This window comes from Neomonachus schauinslandi, chromosome 1 (assembly GCF_002201575.2).
Source record: "Neomonachus schauinslandi chromosome 1, ASM220157v2, whole genome shotgun sequence".
Classification (NCBI taxonomy): domain Eukaryota; kingdom Metazoa; phylum Chordata; class Mammalia; order Carnivora; family Phocidae; genus Neomonachus; species Neomonachus schauinslandi.
The window spans coordinates 10,875,209-10,897,830 of record NC_058403.1 but is presented as its reverse complement, the minus strand read 5'-3'; the positions used below and the strand labels follow the sequence as shown (position 1 = coordinate 10,897,830).

At 43.3% G+C, this 22,622-nt stretch overlaps 1 pseudogene; it reads right to left on the bottom strand.

Annotated features, from left to right (window-relative positions):
* Nucleotides 1-2,041: 2,041 nt before the first annotated feature.
* Nucleotides 2,042-2,224, bottom strand: LOC110570014 (annotated as a pseudogene).
* Between the last annotated feature and the right edge of the window lie 20,398 nt (nucleotides 2,225-22,622).

The window sequence follows — 22,622 nt, the reverse complement described above, 5'->3', positions numbered from 1 at the left end:
ATTTTTCACAGAGCTGGAACAAAAATCCTAAAATTTGTATGGAACCAGATAAGGCCCTGAATGGCCAGAGGAATGTTGAAAAAGAAACATCACAATGCCAGACTTCAAGCTCTATTACAAAGTTGCAATCATCAAGACAGTATGGTACTGGCACAAAAACAGACACATAGATCAATGAAACAGAATAGAGAGCCCAGAAATGGACCCTCAACTCTATGGTCAACCAACCTTCGACAAAGCAGGAAAGTCTCTTCAATAAATGGTGCTGGGAAAATTGGACAGCCACATGTAGAAGAATGAAACTGGAGCATTTTCTTACACCATACACAAAGATAAACTCAAATGGATGAAAGACCTAAATGTGAGACAGGAATCCATCAAAATCCTAGAGGAGAACACAGGCAGCAACCTCTGTGACCTCGGCCACAGCAACCTCTGTGACCTCAGCTGCAGCAACTTCTTGCTAGACACGTCTCTAAAGACAAGGGAAACAAAAGCAAAATGAACTATTGGGACTTCATCAAGATAAAAAGCTTCTGCACAGCAAAGGAAACAGTCAACAAAACTAAAAGGCAATCTACGGAATGGGAGAAGATATTTGCAAATGACATATCAGATAAAGGGCTGGTATCCAAGATCTATAAAACTCAACACCCAAAGAACCAATAATCCAATGAAGAAATGGGCAGAAGACATGAACAGACATTTTTCCAAAGAAGACACCCAAATGGCCAACAGACACATGAAAAAGTGCTCATCACTCAGCATCAGGGAAATCCAAATCAAAACCTCAATGAGATACCACCTCACACCAGTCAGAATGGCTAAAATTAACAAGTCAGGAAATGACAGATGTTGGCGAGGATGTGGAGAAAGGGGAACCCTCCTACACTGTTGGTGGGAATGCAAGCTGGTACAGCCATGCTGGAAAACAGTATGGAGGTTCCTCAGAAAGTTGAAAATAGAGCTACCGTACAACCCAGCAATTGCACTAGTGGATGTTTACCCCAAAGATACAAATGTAGTGATCTGCATCCCAATGTTTATAGCAGCAATGTCCACAGTAGCCAAACTGTAGAAGGAACCAAGTTGTCCTTCAACAGATGAATGGATAAAGAAGATGTGATATATATACATAATTGAATATTACTCAGCCACCAGAAAAGATAAATACCTACCATTTACATCGACATGAATGGAACTGGAGGGTATTATGCTGGGCAAAATCAGTCAGTCAGAGAGACAATTATCATGTGGCTTCACTCATATGTGGAATATAAGGAACAGCGCAGAGGACCATTGGGGAAGGGAGGGAAAACTGAACGGGAAGTCATCAGAGAGGGATAAAAACCATGAGAGACTCTTAACTCTAGGAAATAAACTGAGGGTTGCTGGAGGGAAGGTGGGTAGGGGGATAGGGTAATTGTGTGATGGGCATTAAGGAAGGCACGTGATGTGATGAACACTAGCTATTATATGCAACTGACAAATTACTGAACACTACATCTGAAACAAATGATGTTACTATAAGTTGGCTAATTGAATTTAAATTAAAAAAAAAACAAAACAACTGATCTGAAGAAATTTGGTGTTTTCCTTAAGATGAGTCAAAGCTTCTGTGTGACACAACCACACTTTGCATGCATAGAAACATTCCAGTAATATTAACTATGTGGCTCTTCTAATTTTTTTTTCTGTTTAACAAATATTTATTGGACGTCAGAAGTGTGAGTGCCTGGACTTGATCCCCAACTCCTATGATAATCGAGATATTTATTCTTGGGTTCCTCCAGTTCTCTAAGGGTGGGACGGCTGGATGAGTGAGATGCTGACTTGTACATGCTGTGTTCCAAAGATCTATGCAGAGTAACACGGGCACATGGGGGAGCTGTTAGAGGGACATGGGCACAGGCACGTGTATTCACGCCATGAAGGAAATGGCCCTTCTACAAGGGTACAGCCATGCTCCTCCCCATCTAACAGAGCCAGCTGAAATTTACAGCCAGACATTCCATCAGATGTGTCCTCCAGCTGAAGGCGGTTAATGATGACCATGAGCAGGTGCAGGACTCAAAGCTTTCAAAGCTTTACCTCTTTTATCAGCATTCCTGATTTTATAAACAACAAAGCCCATCAGCCCCCTTCCTATCCAAATCTCTTCCTAAACTTGGATGTAGTAGAGCTTCATGGGGGTCCAAACATTTTAAATAAGACTTTGAAGCATCTCAGCACAAGACCACCGGCTCAGGTCACCCTGACTGCGTGGCCAACGACTTGGGGAGCAGGCTTTTCTAATCTTGAAGAATGCATTTTGCCTTGGCAATATTGGCAAAGAGGTCTGCTTGAGAAACAGTGGAAGGTGTAGCATCATTTTTTTTTTAGGATTGAAATGGATGCAGCTAAAATTCTACGTTTTTAGCCACAGGTGGCCCTACAGCAGTCCTGGCTAACGAGATGAAAAGTGGATGTGGTGGGGTGGGGCTTCTAGGAAAGCTCTTTAAAAGACGGCACCTTTGTCCTCTGTCCTTACTTTTTTTTTTTTTTTGCTTGGAATGCTGATGCAATGCTGGAGGTGGTGCTGCCATCTTATAACCATGAGGTAACAATGAACAAAGGCTAGGCGAGCAGAAAGCGAGAACAAATAGCAGTTCTAGATGGGGTTGTGCAGTTGTCCTACCAGTCCTGAACTGCTTATCGCTGGGTTTTTTACAGTAGAAAAAAAAAAAAACCCCACTTAATTTGTTTAAGTTGGTATTTTGGGAGTTTCTGCTACTTGCCGTCAAAAACAACATCTAACTGAATCAGAGGTATTTTCAGTCTGTCCCAGAGGTAGAGGTTTGCAGACCTGGGGGTATTTTCTGCTATGTGAGTTCGGGTGTACTGCCTCATGTACTTTAAATACAACCATAATACCCACCGCTGGATTGTTTTAAGGATTACTTGGAAATAAGACATTTTAGCATAGTGCCTTGTACATACGAAGAACTAGTAGATGGTAGTACTAGAGTTGCCTCACACTACAGATACAGGGCACACAGTCATGTGCAAGAACTTTTGAAAATAGAGTAGGATCTGGCAGTGTTGTGTCTTGGACACTTTGAATATTATTCTGGACTTCGCTGTCACATCACATTCAAGGTCACCTGATGCCAAGTGAATCTGCCCAGGCCTAACCACAGACTATTATTTGGTCCCCTCAGCCCCCTTCTGGGGGATGCCCGCAGATCACTCTAGGGGAACTACCCCTACCCCACATCAGCCCCTTACAGAGCCAGACTGTTATGTGGAGAGAATAGGCTATATGATTCTTGTCCCTGAGGCCATCCCTTGGGACTCCGCGGATTGCACCACAAGTAGACAAACAAGCTGAAGGGACTCATTCTGTAGGCTGGCCAGAAGCCTAGCAAGGATCCTAGTCGGAAAGCTCTTCCCGTGAGGGGCAGTAGCTGGAGAAAAACACCAGCCTGCTGGCTGGTCACCCCTCAGTGCTGCCTGGCAAGCTGATTTCCGTGCCGCGGATCCATGTACTCTAACCATTTTGAATGTTCTTATCTCTCCTCAGAACTTCCCTTCTCATTCTCATCTGAAGATAGTACTTCTGATTTGAGTGAGGGAAAAAAAAAGAACCGTCTCATCCTCCCAGAACTGAGTCTGTACCCTTTGCTCTGCCTGCCTTCCTGTTACCGGGGATGAAATGCACCTGCACCTTGCAGAGGCCTGCCCTCACCTGGGCCCTGGGGACCCCGTCCTCTCGTCACTCTGGAACATCCCCCTAGAACAGCACTTCTCCTTCTGTCCTGTGTCATCGCATCCAAATGTCCTTCTCTTCTGGATCATTCTTTGTGCAAACATGCTTTGATCTCATCTGAAAACAGCCCCAGCAACAACACCCTTCCTCGAGCCTGAGTCTGAGTCCCCTCCACCTTCCACTTCGCTTCTGTGCTTTTCTCCTCCTGCTCTGTCCTCATGGTTCCCATCGCCCTGCCTCCTGTCCATCTGGAATTCACTCCAGGCAGACTTCTGTCCCCACCATTCCCCTGCAAGTGCTCGTATCGCCTGATGACTTCTTTGTTGCCAAAGCCAATGGCCAATTCTCAGTCCTCAGCTTCCGCAAACTGTTGGCAGTATCTCACACAAATGATCATTCCCCTTTTGGAAAACTGTCTTCAGTTGGTCTCTTCACTGTGGGAAATAGTAACATGCTTTTATAATATGATGGGAGCTCGGGTTTGGCAAGGGCTTCATTTCATTGACAGCTATGTGTCCAGCAAGCAGGATATGAGACACACATATGTATTTGTTGCGTGGATGAATTTAGATCAGGGACCAGCAAAGTGACAGCTCACGGGACAGTTCCAGCCCCCTGCCTGTTTTTGTAAATAAAGTTTTATTGGAACACAACCATACTCGTTCATTTACAAATTGTCTACGGCTGCTTTCCCACTATGTCAGCAGAGTTGAGTAGTTGTGACAGAGACCATATGGCTGGCAAAGCCAAAAGGATTTACTATCTGGCCCTTTACAGAGAAAGCTTTCTGATTCCTGATTTAGATGATTATTTTGACTTCCACTATGTGCTGTGTGTGTGAGACCATGACCACAGATGATCAAATTGAAGATCCACATGGAGAAAAGAGAGCAACCTTTCTCATCCATGAGCATTATTAGGGTTTGTCTGTGGCCAGAGCCAAGAAGAATTTTCCATAGTAAATAATTAAGTGGTGGTGGGGGCAAGGGGAGGAGATGAAAGTCAAAGAAAAAAGAAAATTAGCCATTATTAACAAGAAAAACATTCCCTGAGCAATTATTTTATACCATGCACTTTGTATATTTTATGTCACTCACTCATATGATCCCATGAGGCAGGCACTGCTGTCTCCATCTTACAGATGGGGAAACTGAAGCACATACAAGTTCAGTGTTTTGCTGGAAGTCACATGGAACTATGAAGTATCAGATGGGGGGCATTGATGCCAGTAGCTGGGGTAGACCAGCTGGCCCCGGTAGCAGCAATGACAACTGCAAACACACATTTAACGACATGCTGACACCGTTCTCAGGGGAAACTGAGGCATGGGAAGACTGAGTGACTCGCCCAAGCCACGTGGCCCTGGTGAAGGGTGGGGCCGGGACTTGACCTGATAGTCTGGCTCTCATCTCTGATCCTCACCACTTTACCGTAACGCATAATGTGCCCTCAATGAATATGTCATGAGCTAATGGATTTGCCCCAGATCTCCTGAATCCCAGCCTAGTGCCTTTGCCCCTGTCATACAGTGGCCTCCTCTTTGAGGGCTGTGCAGCATTTTGCTTAACGTAGAGCTGGCGAGGAGGGGGATCCATGGCCATCAACCTCATTTCCGCAGAAATTTCTAGAATGTTTCAGGATTTACTCATCCTCCGTCTACATTTTTATCTCTCTTGGGACATTGCCCATTCCCTTGGGGAAACTATGTTAATCCGGCCGATAACATCTGTCTTCAGACTTTTGAATCATTTGCAGAAATGCTCATCAGGAGAGCACTGAGCCTTCTAGTTTCAAGGAATTTTTGGACAAAAGTCACTGAGGTAGATTTCTCACTCAAACTTGCCTACAGGTTTGAATTGTGCAGCAAAACATATTCCCCAGCTGACTGCTGTGCAAAGTATGGCTCTCCAGTGGGAGGTGAAGGGTTTTCCCCACGTGAAAGTTACTTAACCTGGAAAATGGGATTGGGTGTATTTCTTTCAAAATCAGAGGACACCATTATACATTTTGTGCACACTTGGCCGTCTCTCAAGACTAGGACGGGGCATTCTCTGTCTGTGAAGGCGTGTTTTCAGGTTTTTGGTTGCAGGGAAAGGAAAAAGTGGAATCTTACTCTCTTAGTCATTGCAGGCCCCCATAACCAAGTACCACAGTTTTGGTGGCTTAAACAATTATTTCTCAGTTCTGGAGGCTGGGGATTACAAGATTAAGGTGCTGGCCAGTTCTGTTTCTGGTGAGAACTCTCTCCCTGGCTTGCGGACTGCTGCCTTCTTGCTATATCTTTACATGGCCTTTCGAGTTCAAGTTCCTTGGGTGCATGCCCTTGGAGAGAGAGATAGCTTTTCCTCCTGCTCTTCTTAGAAGGCCACTAATCCTTATTAGATTAGGACCCCACCCTTTGACTTCATTTACTTACCTCCTAAAAGCCTTTTCTCTAGATATACTCACACTGGAGGGGCAAGGATTCCACATATGAATTTGGCAGGGGTGGGGTTGCGGGGAGGGGGGACAAAATCCAGTCCACAGTACTCTCTCCCTATCCCTGAGCACCATGCCATGTGACCTGACACCCTGAAAGTTTGTGAGCTGATTTTGCGAATACTGTTCAGTCTGGTTTTTAGCCCAGGTTAAACGTGCTGCCACATGGGAATACTTTGAACTCCATGCTTTAGCATCAAGTCTTTGCACACAGGAGGAAAAATTGTGTGTGTTGTGCAGCAGTTTGTCATTTTTCTGACTGTTCCATATGGTAGTAATAATGGCGGTTATCTTTTAACAAATGGCTTAAAATGTACCAGGTGCCATACTAGGTAGTTTGTGTCTCTAAGCATTTTAACTTTTAATCTTCTCTACAACCTGTGATGGATGAGGCAGTATTATTATTATTCCCATTCTATAGATGAGGGATCTCAGGGTGGAGAAACTGAGCAATTTGTCCAGAACACACAACTAGGAAATGACTTAGTCTGGATTTGAACCCAGCATCCGATTCCAAGGCATTCTGCCGCCCGCTCTCTTGGTGAGGTCACTTACACTTCCATAGACTTTGGTCCACGATCACCAGAAATGATGGTTCAGCACAACCCTTGAGATTAATCTCTAGCTGAGAAGGAAGGTAATTCACTTTGGTCCACTTCTTTTCTTTTATTCAGATTTATCTCACTCATTTGTTTTTTGTTAGTCACACTTGAGGTAAAGGGACACCTTCCTGAAAAGCCATTCATAACTTAAAACATTTTGCTTTTATTAGATGTTTTAAAATTTTCTGGGGGAAAAAACCCTTCTGAAAAGGAACAGTGGAGGATCATAATGGTTTATCATTCCATAATTTATTTTAATGGCTATTCGCTCTCATCTATGTTGAGTGCATCCTAAGACAACTTTATGGCTTTTTTAAAATGAAAACCTTCCTCACTTTTCCGAAACCCAAAGGATAAACTATCACAGAAAATGTTTTTCTTTTGTCTCAGCTCTGTTTGCAAGTAATATGTTTTTGTCACAATGGAAGTCATTTTTTCAAAGGCATCCAGCTCTTTGAGCGATCGGCACTGGAAGTGGGAGAGCGATTGAAGGGTTGCATCTTCTTCCTTGAGGGTGAACAGGAGTGGAACGTAAGCAGCATGAACCTTCCAGAGGAGGAGGGATGGAGGTGAGAACAAATGAGCCAATCGAGCCTCCCTAGTTACTAGAATTAGGGCACTTATCTCTTGTTTTTCCCTAAATGTTTACACTTACAGAAGAATTTTCCAGCTTCTTGAGAGAACAATTTTTTTCCCCTAGAAAGATGAGTGTTTATCCTTTGCACTATCTATTCAACTGCAAGGAAGTATTTCAGGGCAGAAATAAGCCCTTCAATGACAAAGCAGCTCATTTCAAAGCATCCAGCCTTACTCTTGTCTGTGCCTACTCATTCTATGAACCGTTTCTTAAATAGTTAACTCTCCCCCAATCCCCACTTGTCTTGAGAATGGGAGGATGGAAGGAAACCAATACAAAATCATGTGGAAACAATGATAACCATTTGGCTTGTTTAGAGGTGCTTATGCAGAAAGCAGCAGAAGAAAACAAAGGGGAAGAGTATGTGAACTTCTAACCCTCATCCCCACATGCCACTGGGTTGGTGGGTGGCCTGAACAAGCGTTTAAGTTCCCTGAAGTGGGTGGTTTTATGGGGCCAAGTGACAAAGAACCAAAGAGGGTAAGAACTTGTGAGCAGCAAGTGGAAAACTACCAAGAACCGTCCCACCCCGCCTACAACTCACGTCACCTCGTTGAAGTGAAAGTAGCTTAGGTTCACTTCCCCATCATGCATGATCCTTCAATCCTTCGAGACTCAACTGCTCTAAGGGGACCCACCCTTCTCAGAGTAGAGTTTTTGTAAAACAGTGAGTTGTCACCCAATCCCCTTCTCTGTTCCTTGTGTCCAAATGGAGTGACACTTTATCAGTTGGGGGGCAGGCAATGGATAGAGGATATTAATTATTGCTAATTGACTCCCTGCAATTCTGCCCGCAGCTTTTATGAACCCCACATGTTTTAATTAACACATCGAAAAGGCGACATCAGCTCAAAAGTGCCAGAGACGAGAGTACTTCAGTTGATTCCTGCTCTGTGGTTGTCCATATGGATCTGCTAAATGTGTACTTGGAGAAGGACAGTAAGAAAGACAGTAAATGTTCTGGAAAATAGTGTGACGACAAGTGGCTACATAAAGGAATCCCAGAAGGTTTTACCTTTGGGGTTATGTGTTGGCTTTAGCATTTGGCGAAAGTTTTCTGGGGAGATGGAGATATGGGAACCCAGGGAAGAGCAGAGGTCCCTTCATGATAAAAAACGAATGTACATTGGCCATGGATGGTTAATGCACTTGAATTGGGGGTTTGTGTTTTTGCAGAATGTGATTGAGGAAGGCAGCGGTTTGTTTGTTTGTTTTTTTTCTGGAAAGCACATTGGTTCTAGAGATGGAAGAGGTGAGATTCAACTGCATTTCCTCTTACTGTGCCACCTTGGGCAAGAAACGTAATCTTTCTGAGTGTCAGCTAAAACGGGACAATGACAATGATACCTGCCTGTCTGAAATGAGTCAGCGGGTGAGAGAGCGCTTTGTCAAACACAACATGACTATAAATAGGATATGAATTCTTCATATGACTTGTAAATAATGTGATTGTCAATTCATTTATTGGTTCAATAAACATATAACGAACATCCACAAGGAGTGGGTGATATACAATAAATAACAGACTCATTCCCTGCCCCCACAGTTTGCAGTTGATACTCCCAAGTCAACAGGAAAATATAGCGTGTTAAGTGCTGTGATGAGGAGCTAGAGACTGCATGGAAGCTCATAAAAATGGCACTTAGCCTGGACTTGGAAAATTTCCAGAAGGCTTACTGGAGGAAGTGAGGTCCACGCAGAGCTTAAATGTCGTCTTCTTGGTGAGGACTCTCATGGCCACCTTATTTAAAAACCTAACTGCCACCCTCTTATACCCTCTATCCCCTTCTCCTGCTTAGTTTTTTTTTTAGAGCACTTGTCACCATTTGACACACTCTACAGTGTTTGCTTATTTATGCTTCATGTCGATTTCCTTCAACCAAAATATAAACACATAAATTTATATTCTTTTCTCTTTTTTTCCTACTATATCCTAGTGCCTAAAATAGCTCACGGCACATAGTAGGCACTCAATAGATAATTACTGAATGAATGAACAGGAAATGTTAAGTGTGATGTGGGCGGCCAAAAGGGCAAGAAAGAATATTCAGGTCAGGAATAAGCATAAGCAAAGACCAGGATGCAAAGCGCAGGTGGTTTGAAGTCTTGGTCCATTCAGGCTGCTATTAGAGAGTATCACAGACTGGGTGGTTAACAAAAAACAGACATTTATTTCTCACAGTTCTGGTGGCTGGAAGTCCAAGATCAAGGTGCTAGCACATTTGGCAAATGGTGAGTCCCTGCGCCCTGGTTCATAGCTGTCCTCACATGACAGTGGGAGCAGGGAGCTCTCTGGGGCCCCTTTCATAAGGGCACCGGTCCCATCCACGAGGGCTCCAGCTTTATGACCAATCACCTCCCAAAGGCCCCACCTCCAAACACCATCACTTTGGGAATTAGGTATATACATATGAATTTGGTATTGGGGGGGACAAAAATATTCAGTCTATGGCATTTGTTTGGGTTAGAGTATTAACAGTATTAATATATGAGGGTGGAATATAGAGAGATGAGTCTAGGAGTAGGCAGGGCCAGATCATAAAGGGCCTTGTAGGCCAAGTTAAAGAGTTTGGAATTTGTTCTGAGGGCAATAAAGACAGTCAAAGTACTTAATGTGAGAGTATTGATCAGACCTGGGGACAAGAGACTATGAGAAATCTCTTACGATGGTCAGCAAGCAAGATGACAGTGACCTGAACCAGGACCATTGCAGTGCAGGAAGAGGTATTTGGGAGGTAGAATCGATAGGCCTCAATGGTTGGATGGCAGGGGGAGTGAGGGAGAGGGAAGGCTCAGTGCTCAGGAGTGGAGGTCCATTCAAGAGGCTTCATGCATGGTCACGAGATGGGGAAGATGATGTGAGGAGCAGGTTTTGGATGAAGATGATGAGTTTTCGGGATGGGCCTTTCAACTGAACATGTTTTGGTTTTGTGAGCATTTGTATGTGTAGGCAGGTCTACAACATGGTCATTGGAGCCATAGGAGTGGTTGGGATTTCCCAGGTGAGTGAGAAAAGGAGGGGGCCCATGGAAAGCCCTGAGAGACACTGATATTAGAAGGATGGCAGAGGAAGAGAAGACCAAGAAGGAATGTGAGAAACAGACTTCAGAGAGGTCCAAGGAAGACCAGGAATAAATGGTGTCTCAAGGAGAAAAGAGATGATGCCAGGTCAAGTTAGACATGAAAGCATTGTGGGCTTGAATTGTATCCCCCCTAAAATATGTTGAAGCCTTACCTCCTTGTGAATTGACCTTATTTGGAAGTAGAGTCTTTGTAGGTGTAGTTAGGTTAAGATGAGGTCATACTAGATTTCGGGGTGGGCTCTAATCCAATGACTAGTATTCTTATAAGAAGAGGGAAATTTGTGCACCAAGAAACACAAGGGAGTCTGTATGAAGACAGAGGCAGAGATTGGGGTAATGCAACTACTAACCAACCCCCAAAAGTGCTGGTAACCACCAGAAGCTAGAAGAGGCAAAGAAGGATCTTTTTCTAAAGCCTTCAGAAGAGCATGGCCCTGCTGACCTTTTTTTTTTTTTTTAAGGTTTTATTTATTTATTTGAGAGAGAGAGAGCACAGAGGGAAAGGGAGAGGGAGAAGCAGACTCCCCACTGAGCAGAGAGCACAACGTGGGGCTCGATCCCAGGACCCTGAGATCATGACCTGAGCAGAAGGCAGACGCCTAACCGACTGAGCCACCCTGACACCCCCTCTGCTGACACTTTGATTTTGGACTTCCAGCCTCCAGGACTATGAAAGATTAAATCCCTGTTGTTTTAAGATGCCTGTAATTTGTGATATTTTGTGACAGCAGCCCTAGGAAACAAATACAAGAAAGGAATGTGTCCACCAGACTCAGTGACAAGGAAGTCATAAGAAACTGTGGGGAGAGCAGGTTGGGTATAACAGTGAGGGGCCCTAGGCTGCAGGGGGCAGTGGAGCCAAAGACAGTGGGGAGATAGGCAACTCTTTCAAAAAATCTGCTGGGAGGGAAAGAAAAAAGCCACACCAGTGGCTACAAGATTCGTGAGATTTTATTTTGAATACGAGATTGTGATGATATTAAAGGGCTGATGGAAAGAGTCATTAGAGAGGAAAACCTCTTCTGAAAATACAGGAAAGGGAAGAATTTGTTACGAGCAGGGTCTCTAAATGGGGAAGGTATGGGATCCAGAGGAGAAGGGCCAGTGAGCTCAGTGAAGACATGGGTGGGCCTGGAGTTTTGGATGCAGGAAGCCAAGCTAATCTGCTAGGTAGCCCTCTAGGGGCCAGAGTGCAGGGCCATCCTGAGGGTAGGCAGGGCAGGGCAAATGGGAGGTTCTAGACATGAGAACCAGGCTGGCAATGGCCAATGGGCAGACCAAGGGGGCTGACAAGGGACACAGAGGATTGTTAGGCACCATAAAAAGGCCAGCTAGAAGTGGGGTGTAGGAGAGTTTGTGATTGCTTCTCCCATTCACCCCCTTTCCCTCCTGACTGAGCCCCTGTGTCAGGAACCCATCACTCAGGGAAGATGCCGCCTCTCTCCTTCTGCTGGATGTTACTAAGTCTGCAAGAGAGTTAGGGTATTTACTGCTAGAACAAGCCAGCCCAAGAGTTCAGTGGCCTAACCTCATATTCCTTTAGATCTTGTTCAACGAGTCAGAGGCTCTCCTCAAGGGCAGACCCAGGGATCCAGGTTCCTTCCATGCTGTGATGCTGCCACATCGAGTCCTTGTAGAAGGGGAAGCAAGGGGCTGGGCAATTGCACATGGGGCTAGGCTCAGCCCTTTGGTCCACATCCCATTGGCCAGAATCCAGTCATATGCCCCCAGCTAACAACAAGGGAAGCTGGGAAATGTAGTCTTTATGTGTGCCCAGATAGAAGAATGGAACTAGTCAGGGCATAGCAAGTCTCTGCTCAAGTGTGTGATGCCTAGAATTACAGCAGCCATGCTACAACCATGAGGGCTATTAATCTGACATGTTGAGGATAAGAGAGAGGAAATATGTAAAAAATTAGGTCCTTGATGACATCACGCAGAGGTCAATTTAATCAGCCAGGGGCAGTACTTTCTTCTGGATATTTTTCTAAATGAGAGATAATAAACTTTTCCTATTGTTTTGTATTGTTGATACGGGTTTTTTGTTACTTACAACCAAAAAAACTCCATTCGGAAACCATGAATTTAATTACATTATTTTAACAAGTTCTTTTTTTTTTTAAAGATTTTATTTATTTATTTGAGAGAGAGAATGAGAGAGAGAGAGAGCACATGAGAGGGGGGAGGGTCAGAGGGAGAAGCAGACCCCCTGCTGAGCAAGGAGCCCGATGTGGGACTCGATCCCGAGACTCCAGGATCATGACCTGAGCTGAAGGCAGTCGCTTAACCAACTGAGCCACCCAGGCGCCCTAAACAAGTTCTTAACCTTAGATTATTATAATTCATTTTAGGCAAACAAGAGGAACACAACAAGCTGGCCTGGGTTTCAGGAAACTCACCTTATTTAATCCTTTTTTTGCAGCCCCACTGGGAAATGGGAATCAAAATACCTTTTGTCTCAGAATTAGAGTAGGGCTGAATATTTTTGCATGAGATTCACATTCTCTAAGAAACAATCAAGAATGTAACTATGCCAATTGGTATTTAAACAGTCTATCATTGACGTAAGGATGTGAACTGCCTCACAAACCTCTCTAAGAGACTTCATTCTCTCATTTATCAAATATTTATGTGTGACCTACTGTGCGTGATTGATTCTATCTGCTAGAATTGTGTACTACCCACAAGTGATGTTTCTCTTATTTATTTTGATACCCTTTTTACCTAGCAAGAGGGTTTGAAAAATAGATGGCACATAAATAAATATTTGTTGAGTAAAATTTTATCTGGCTTTCCTGGTAGAGTTGAAAACACGTGGGTTTCCACTTCGGACAGTGCTGGAATGGGATCTTAACTTTGGCCTAATTGGGTGACCTTGGGAAAGTTACTTAATCCAGCCGAGCCTCAGATTCCTATTTCCTGGGGATAAAAATCCATGAGGGAGAATATGTGAAGTCTAGTTTATTGCCTGGCACAAAATAGGCACATTGTAAATAGCCATTCTCCTCTACTTCCTCTTTCTCCTAGCACGATCAAGTCACTCTCTATGTTCCGACTGATGAATATACTAGAAACAAGTTTTATGGTAAACATAATTAAGAAGGTGAATCTGTTGTCAGGAAATTATGTAAAGCATTTGCAAATTATTTTTGCATTAGTCTATTTTATATTATCATGGCAGGGTTTCCTGCTATTAGTACAGTAATTGAGAGGCAACGATCTTTTATTTTAACTGCCATGTGCTCAGAGCCTCTCTCAAGCACACAAATGAAAGGAAAGTATCTTCTCTCCATTTTTCAGTTGTATTTCTCTTTTATCGAGTTAAAAGGTAGCTTAAACTCTAATCTCATGCTAACATTATGGGCTTTGACCAACTGTTCTTTTTTTGTTTGTTACTTCTCTCACAGTTGACCCAGGAGGCAATTTTATGACAAGTTTTGACAGGGGAAATTCGTCCCTGTCAGTGCTTGCTGTGTAGGCAAGACAGAGGATAGCTTGTGCTTATTTTGTTAGAACTGAAGAGTGCTGCACGAGGTCAGAAGCCCGGAGTTTGAACCTCAGCCCTGAGGCTTAGCTCCAGTGTGCCATTGGCCTTTCCTTTGCTCTGGTCTTGCTTGGTTTTCTCTTCTGTAGAACTAGGATTTTAGACCAGAGAATTCTGGAGGTTCCTTGAGCTTTAAATTCCGGGCTAGTGGTTTCTTTGCTGTTCTTTTCTCCTCTTCTTGATTTCTTATCTCAATATTCACTTCTTAAATAATTTAAAAGAAGAACAAAGGCAATCAGTGCTCTATTATTTTTCCATAGGAAAAAAATATGAAATAGCCTAAATGTCTAATAAGGAAGAAAAGGCTAAGTGAATCATTTGGTGAAAAATCAAGCAACTCAGTGAAATATTATCATCCAATGATCAAAAGGGATGTTCATGAAGACTCTCTGGCAAGACAGAAGCATATTCTTGTATGATGTCGAATGAAAAAGGCAGAAGGTAAATGATCTCTCTTCCGTAACAACAGTTTAAACAACAACAACAACAACAACAAAACCCCAAAAACAACTGTGTAAAAGATGCAGAGAAATATGTATAAATTCTAGTAGGGAGTGCAAAAAAGTGGAAACAGTTGATATGTAAAAAATATGGTTACTTTCTCACTTCTTGTGAGAGGAAGGAAGTGTTCAATAGATTTGGCGTTTTTCCATTGAGTGTCTTGTCTTATAAATTTTTCTAAAGTAGACTAATGGCTTTGGGCACCATAAATGCTTAGAAGGGGCTACAGGATAGCTGACCTCCCTCCTCTGTGTCCCAGCTCTTTTCATGCCAGGGAGCTTGTCCTGGTGATAATGAGGAAGGGAAATGTGTTTCCTGCATAGACTGGGCTTTGCTTGTATGTCCCTGACCTCTTTTTTTTTTTCCTTCCCTTGTTGCTATGTACTTTCCTTCAATACTCTTTTCTTTTGAGGAAAAATTTAGATACATTTAAATGCACAGCTCTAAAGCATACAGTTCCATGAATTTGGTAAGTGTATATATCCATGTTATCAATCCTCCAATCAAGATATAGAACCTTTTCATCACCCCAGAAAGTTCTCTGTGTCCATTTCTCGTAAATCCTCTTGCTTTCCCATGACCACTGTTCTATCAACATGGATGAGTTCTTACCTGTTCTAGAACTTCATAAAATGGAATCATACAGATGTTCTCTTTCTTTCTTTTTCTTTCTTTCTTTTCTTTCTTTCGTTTGTTCTTCCTTCCTTCCTCCCTTCCTTCCTTTTTCTTCTTCTTCTTCTTCCTCTTCTTCTTCTTTCTTTCACTCAACAGTTTTTAGGATCCATCCATGTTGTGTGTATCAGCAACTCATCCCTTTTTATTTCTACGTGGTATGGTCCTGTGATAGACTGAGTAATGGCCTCAACCATATCCAGGTCCTAATCCCCGAAACCCATGAATCTTATTTTATGTTGCAGAAGAGACTTTGCAGGTGTGATCAAGCTAATTGAGATGGGAAGATTAGCTTGGATGATCCAAGTGGGTCCTAAACATAATCACAGGTAGAGGGACAAGGAGGAAGAATTAACCCCAGAGGAGGAGAACGCACTTTGAAGGGGCCATGAGCCAAGGAATGCAGGAGGCCACCGGAAGATGGAAGAGGCAAGGAAACAGACTCTCTCCTGGAGCCTCCAGGAGGAACCAGCCCTGCCCACACCTTGACTTTAGCCCAGGAGAACTGATTTCATACTCCCACCCTCCAGAACTGTAGAAGGATAGGTTGCGCTGTTTTAAGCCACCACGTTTGTGGTAATTTTTTACAGTGACACTAGAGAACTGATGTAATTCCATCGTATGGATATACCACAATTTGTTTGTCCATTCACCTCTTGATGCATTTGGGCTGTTTGTTGTTCGGGGCTATTCTGAATAAAGCTGCAAGGAACATTCTTATATAAGCCCTCGTGTGGACATATGTTTTCTTTATCTTGGGTAAATATACCTAGGAATGGAATTGCTGGGGCATAGAGTGGCTGTGAGTTTAACTTTATAAGAAACTTCCAGTTTTTCCAAGTGATTGTACCATTTTACACCAATGAAGCACGAGACCTGATCCTCTTAAAACAAACAAATAAGAAGGCTAAAGTCATTCACCCCACCCCATTGGTGGGTGCAATTCCTGAGTCCTTTCTGGATGGTTCCAGACCCTGATTGTATTTCCAGAGTCCTCAACATGAACTCTAGGGCAGATTTGTGGCTGTGTTTTTTTCCCTTATTTTCTTTTCTTGAAAAGGAAAGAGTTCACCTGCCTAATTGCCCCCATCCTCTTTTCTCTTCCCTCTGCCCCTGTGCTCCCCATTAGCACGCACTGTACTTTCTCTGTGGGTGGGAGTCACAACCCCAGAGGCCTGGACAACCTGGGGGGCAGGAGCCAGCAAGTCTAGACCTCACGTCCTGAGAGGGACACGGGAGACAAGAACGCAGCATGCCGAATGCCTTTCCGTTGGGGCAGTCAACCATATTATTCTTCAGTTAATGGAATTTTCTTACTCCTGTAAGTAGAAAAACACGGGTAGCCCAGATGCCGCCCACTACAGTAGTTGATAAAACAGTCAAAGAAAAGGGATCAGGGAAGGGGAGGGAAAACCTGCTGGATCTGTTTCTGGGTTTTATCTGGGGATGGGGTGGGGCGGCGGGGTGGGGGGGCTATTTTGTTATTTTTCTTCTTTGTTATTTTTTTCACCTAAGGAAAATGTGCCAGGGTCACTGCTAACCCTGAACCTTCTAGATTCCAGAAGCCTTCTGAGGTTAGGCTGGAGAACAAAGAGGTGGTTGTTTTCCAGATGTGATCTTGGTGAGCCAAGTTTTGACACTTGAAAGAGGATCTGGAGTTTGGGGGTCAGCTGGTTTACCCCCCGCAATCTTCACACTTGTTCAGATCATGGATCTTTAAAAAACAGTTCACCAGCTTGCTAAAATACTTCTCTCATTTCTTCCCATGTATAATACCCACGTAGTGATACCTGCATAGCACATAAACTTCCAAACACACACCTTCCAGGTGAGCCCATGTTGTGTTCTAGTGCATCACTGGAACTGATGAGTTTATAAATTCATCACCTGTATGAATCCTGGTCTGCTCGCTGTACTGAGAGTGCTGGGAACTCAAGACCCTGGTTGTCATTTGTGTCCCTTTGGGGGACCAGGACAGTCTTGTATCCTATCAGTGGGGTGGTCACATCCTAAATGTCAGTCCTGGAGCTTAGAGACGGTCCTTTGGCAGTGACTGGCTATGATGCCAGGCTTGGCTAGATGTTGGCCTGGGAGCTCTCTTTGCATCTGGAGGTACAAGTCCTCTCCCTGCCATGCGGTTGTAATAGCTTTGGAATGTGAGCCCGGCATGTGGTATGGGCATGAGTTTGTAGAGGCCCCTTGGGGGGTGTGGTGCACAGCCTTGCAAAGGAAGGTATTTGGACAGGCCCCCAGGCTTCATGCCAAGGGAGAGGTGTAACCACTCGGTAAACTCACCTTGGCATGGAAAGTGCTATGTGGGGCTTTGATGAGACTTTCTGCTCAGAGCATCTTCCATATTAGATTCATAACAACATCAGCCATCTGTTGTGCCAGGCCTGTCATTACAGGCTTGACATACCTCGTTTCTTTACCTTTCCACCCCACCTGGAAGTTAGGGACGGAAACAGCTGAGCCACTCCTTCCAGCTGCCTACATTCTCCCATCTCCTTCCAAGCTAAGCATCCCGAGAACCCGCACCCTGTGGTTCTGGAATGCATGGGCAATATGGAGCACGTGCCTGTCCTCTTCAGGTTGAATGGAGTCATTTATTCTTGCTGAGTCCTCATGTCCCCATCTGTAAAATGGAGGATGCCACTTTCACCTCCTCCCAGTGAAGAGATTAGCACCCAGAGAGGTGTGTGGTACCCAGGGAGGAGGTTAGTAATCAGGGAGGAGAGTATCTGGTCAGAAGGATGATACCCAATGAGAAAGTTGTTACTCAGAGAGGATCATGGTACCCAGGGGGAGGTTGGACCTGGTGGGGAGATCTGGGCCTTGGAGATGCTCGTGGCCTGATTTAGCCTATAAAGGGGTCTAATGGCCAAGGTCAGATGAGATGCAAAGAGGCGGTTTGTACAGTTCTTTATTCCTATTTGTATTGAAATAAAGAGCAACAGCACGTCCTAAACCTTTAGTGCTCTGCCCACGGTTAGGTGTTTTAGAACATCCATTTGTCCACAGTGGTTTTAGATTTCTCCCCAAGGAACACTAGTTAAAATTAAAGTCAACATTACCATGATCAAACTGATCTCATATTTCTCCTGCCTGGAAATACCTACAATTCCTTAAAACAATGTTTCAATTTACCACAAGTCCGGTGGCATTTTAAAGTGTAATAAAAAACCCACCCTTCTCTTCCTGCCTCCCACTCCTGGTGTTTTGGAGACAGCAGCACACACATGGACTTTCGATCAAGGGGGAAGGGGGCTGCTCGTCCTTTATTTTGTGCACCTCTATCTTTGCTGAAGTGAAGTGTGATGATAAACCTACAGACGTTGGTGACTCAGGTTGGATCATGGGAAGGAAGTGGGCGAGTCATAGTTGAATGACTTTGCCTTGTGCTTTCATATCCACCTAACGTGTTCCATAGCTTGAGTGAGAAGAAGCATTCAGTCAGTTTGGATTTGGAGCCATTCATTCACCCACTAAGTTCCGTGACCTGCCCTCCCTCCATGTGTCTGCATTTGCACCTGCGGCCAGAGTCTCTATTTGGCAGGTACATCTCAGTCTGTTAAAATAGTGAACTACTTTCATATTGGTTGCCAACCAACCACCAGCCGGACACTTCCCAACCTCCCCAAGGGCCTGTGTCCATTCTAACTGGTAGATGCTTGTCATTACATCAATTGTTCAATAGCTGTCACTTTGGTTTACAGGGCAATTAAAATAAATCCCTGCCCACATAGGTGGTGGAAGGTGCCATGCTTTCCCTTGCCTGGAAAACTCTACATGGTTCTTTCAGGATGAAAATAGACCCTAACCACTATCTTTGTTTAGGTGATTGGGAAAATCAAATTTGGAGAAGAAACTCCATCCTCGTGATGCAAGGACCTGAATTTATGTCTGCTGCTTTTTTCTTTTTTTTGGTACTAAAAAAGTCACTGGAATAATTCAGCCAGATGAAATAAGCAGACATGTGGCCTAAAAAAAGATGAAGTTTATACAATGAGGCAGATGCCATCTGGCCCAGTAGGAATTCAATGAAGGTGGGATCATTCTCTTTAAGGTCAGAACTACCTGGGGTTGTCTATTTGTAGAGTCTTGGGGAATGTGGGAGGCTACACTGAGAAAGCAATTTTAATTCAGAGATCTGAATCGTATATCACAGTTGATCACCAAAGGCATGCCCATACTGGAAATCTCCCATCAATTTTCATGTGTTTATCCCCCCCACCATTCCTTGGTAATACATAATCATTGTAAAAAAAATTAGAATACCTCAAAGTACATATTTTCCCCACTCCAGCCACTGCCAACCCCTCCTTTCATCTTCCCCAAAAGAGTCTCTCTCAGTGGTTTGATGTGTACCTTTCCTAACCTTTCCAATGTCCCTATATAAACATATATTTTAATGCTTAACATATTAAACATATGGTCTATAACCCATTTTTTTTTTTCAGTTAGTGTACAACAGACAGCCTCTCTAGTGGATGGAACAGTATGCTTCCCAGATCCTGCCTCAGAGTTGAGGCACTCATTTCCCCGGCTGTCAGGAAGTTGACTGGTGACAGATCATAGCTAAGTCCTTCCCTTGGCTTTGCCCTTGGTCAAAGTGACACCTTCTCCCAGGGGGCAGCTCCCATCCAAGGGCCCATCAGTGCAGGGTACAGAGGCTCAACCTTCCCTCTGAAAAGCCTTCCCAGCTCCAGAGTTTCATGTGGGATTAGCTGGGACCCTTGTTCCAAGCACATCTCAGTTTAACTACTTCTGTCCCCTCCTACTGCTTTCACTCCTATACAGGTGTTGTACCTGAGGGCATTTCCCAGTAAAGCTCCAGCCTTCAAACCTCCATCCCAGATTAACACTCCCAGGGACAATGTTCCATCTTCCCAGTATCTGCAGAATAGTCTGTTAGACAGAATCTAACAAACAAATAGGTTTTGTCTCATTCCATTTAATCCTATTATATATATATATATTTAAGATTTTATTTATTTATTTGAGAGAGAGAGAGAGCATGAGCAGGGGAAGGGGCAGAGGGAGAGGGAGAAGAAGATTCCCCACTGAGCAGGGAACTTGAGGGGGGCGGGGGGCCTGTGATCATGACCTGAGCCCAAGGCAGATGACTGAGCCACCCAGGCTCCCAATAATTGGGAGCCATGTTTTATATTTTCTGTTTATTATTCTTTCTTACTATGTCCTTCTAATTTTTAATTTATTTTGTTTTATTTTACTAGATTAATATTTTTTTGGTACTTTTTTCCTTCTAGAAAAACATTGTTCAATAGAAATATAATGAGAGCCTCATATGTAATTTAAAATTTCCTAGCAGCCACAGAGGCCATGACGTTGGGGATCATCTTAGAATTCTGACTACCACACACATTAAAAAGGGTAAAGAAAAGTGAAATTAATTTTAATAATATATGTTATTTAATCCAAGCTAGTCAAAATATTATCATATCAATATATATTCAAAGTAAAAATTATGAAGAAAATAGTAAAAAAAATTTTTTTTGTCGTATTGTCTTTGAATTCCAGTATGTATTTTATATGTATAGACCATCTCAATTTGCACTAGCCACATTTCAAGGGTTCAGTAATCACATGTAGCTGACACACTTCTAGAGGTTTGAAAATCTCCATCAAAATTATATTCTAGGACACTAGCAAAAATGGTGAAAGACCTCCACAAATTCTCTCTTCCATAAAAGCAACAAGAACTTTGGCAAATAATCTCAGAATCGACTTTTTCAGAACTCCAGAAATTAACCAAAGATTTGTAGCAATCTGGGGAGCACTTATTCAAGAAAAACAGCTGAATGTTGATAAGAACAATGAGCTTTGTGTCACTTTAACTTGCCATGTTCCCATATCCCCTCCCCAGCACTGCAATGGCCTGGAAATCCAGGAGCCTGCAGGCAGTCCCAGTGAAAACCAGCAGCCTGGGAGCCACTGGGGAGTGGGGGGTGCAGAATGGGGTTGGAGCCCCTTCAAAGCCCCATTCTTAGAGAATTGTCATTATTTGACCTGTCTGATGGTTCCTTGGAAGACCTCATTTGCAAGGCTGTCTTTATTTGATCTGACTCATAGCTCATCTAGCACAAATAGCCTTTTCCCCAGGGGTGTGTGTTGAAAAGAATCAGAGGCAATTATTGAACATCACAGCTGCTTGCGGTGGCAGATAACAGTTGGGACAAACAATAGGCTAACCAAAAGACTTAAAGGAAAGCTGAAGAATGGATATCCATAGGGGGCTTTGAAAATCTCCAACACTTCCCTGGGAATGCAGAAGGCCATGCAAATGTGTAGGACTCTGTTCCTGCCCAGGGCTGTTATGTGTGTTTAGGAGAGACCTGAGAAGTCCCTAGCTCTCCCCACTGGCTAAGATGGAGCTGTAAGGTGTTTGGCTAAAGGTTGAATGTGTCTCCTAAAACACACACAGAACATCTTGGCAATGACTGGGAGCCTTATTGGTTCCAATCATCTAAGGAATCATCTCTGTTGAAGTGGTCTGTTGAAACTGACCACTGAGGTAACCGATAAGAGACTTCAGTGGCCTCATATAATAAGGAATATACATTTTACAGAATTAGTGCAGAAAATCCAATAAACAAACAAACACAAAACAAACCACAAACCTGGGGTGAGATCTGATTTCCAGAGTTGCTACATTATATTATTCTAAATTTCCAGTCTTCAACAAAAAATTGAGACATGCAAAGAAATAAGAAAGAAACAAAAAAGTAGGTCCCATACACCAGAAAAAAATAGTCCTTAAAAATAGTCTTTGAGGAGACACAAAAATTGAACTTATACAAAGTATATCAGCTATGTTAAATATGTTTAAGAAAAACAAAACTAAAGGGAACCATGACTAAAGTACTGTCAGAAAAAAGTCTTGTATATATAAAATCTTAAGGAACTCACAAAAAAAGAAAAGATCAATATAAAAAAAATCAATTATATTTCTATACACTAGCAATAAACAATCCAAAAATGAAATTAAGGAAATAATTCCAAGGACGCCTGGGTGGTTTGGTCGGTTAAGCATCTGCATTCGGCTCAGGTCATGATCTCAGGGTCCTGGGATAGCCTGTGTTGGGCTCCCTGCTCAGTGGGGAGTCTGCTTGTCCCTCCCCGCTCTGTCCCTTCCAGCCCCCACTTGCACATGCCCTCTCTCTTTCTGTTTCAAATAAATAAACAAAAACTTTTAAAAAAGAAAATAATTCCATGTACAACAGCATCCCTAAAATACTTAGGAATAAATTTAACAGAAAAAGGACAAGACTTGCATGCTGAAAACTCTACTACATTGGTGGAAGAAACTAACAGTAGACCTACACAAACAGGAAGA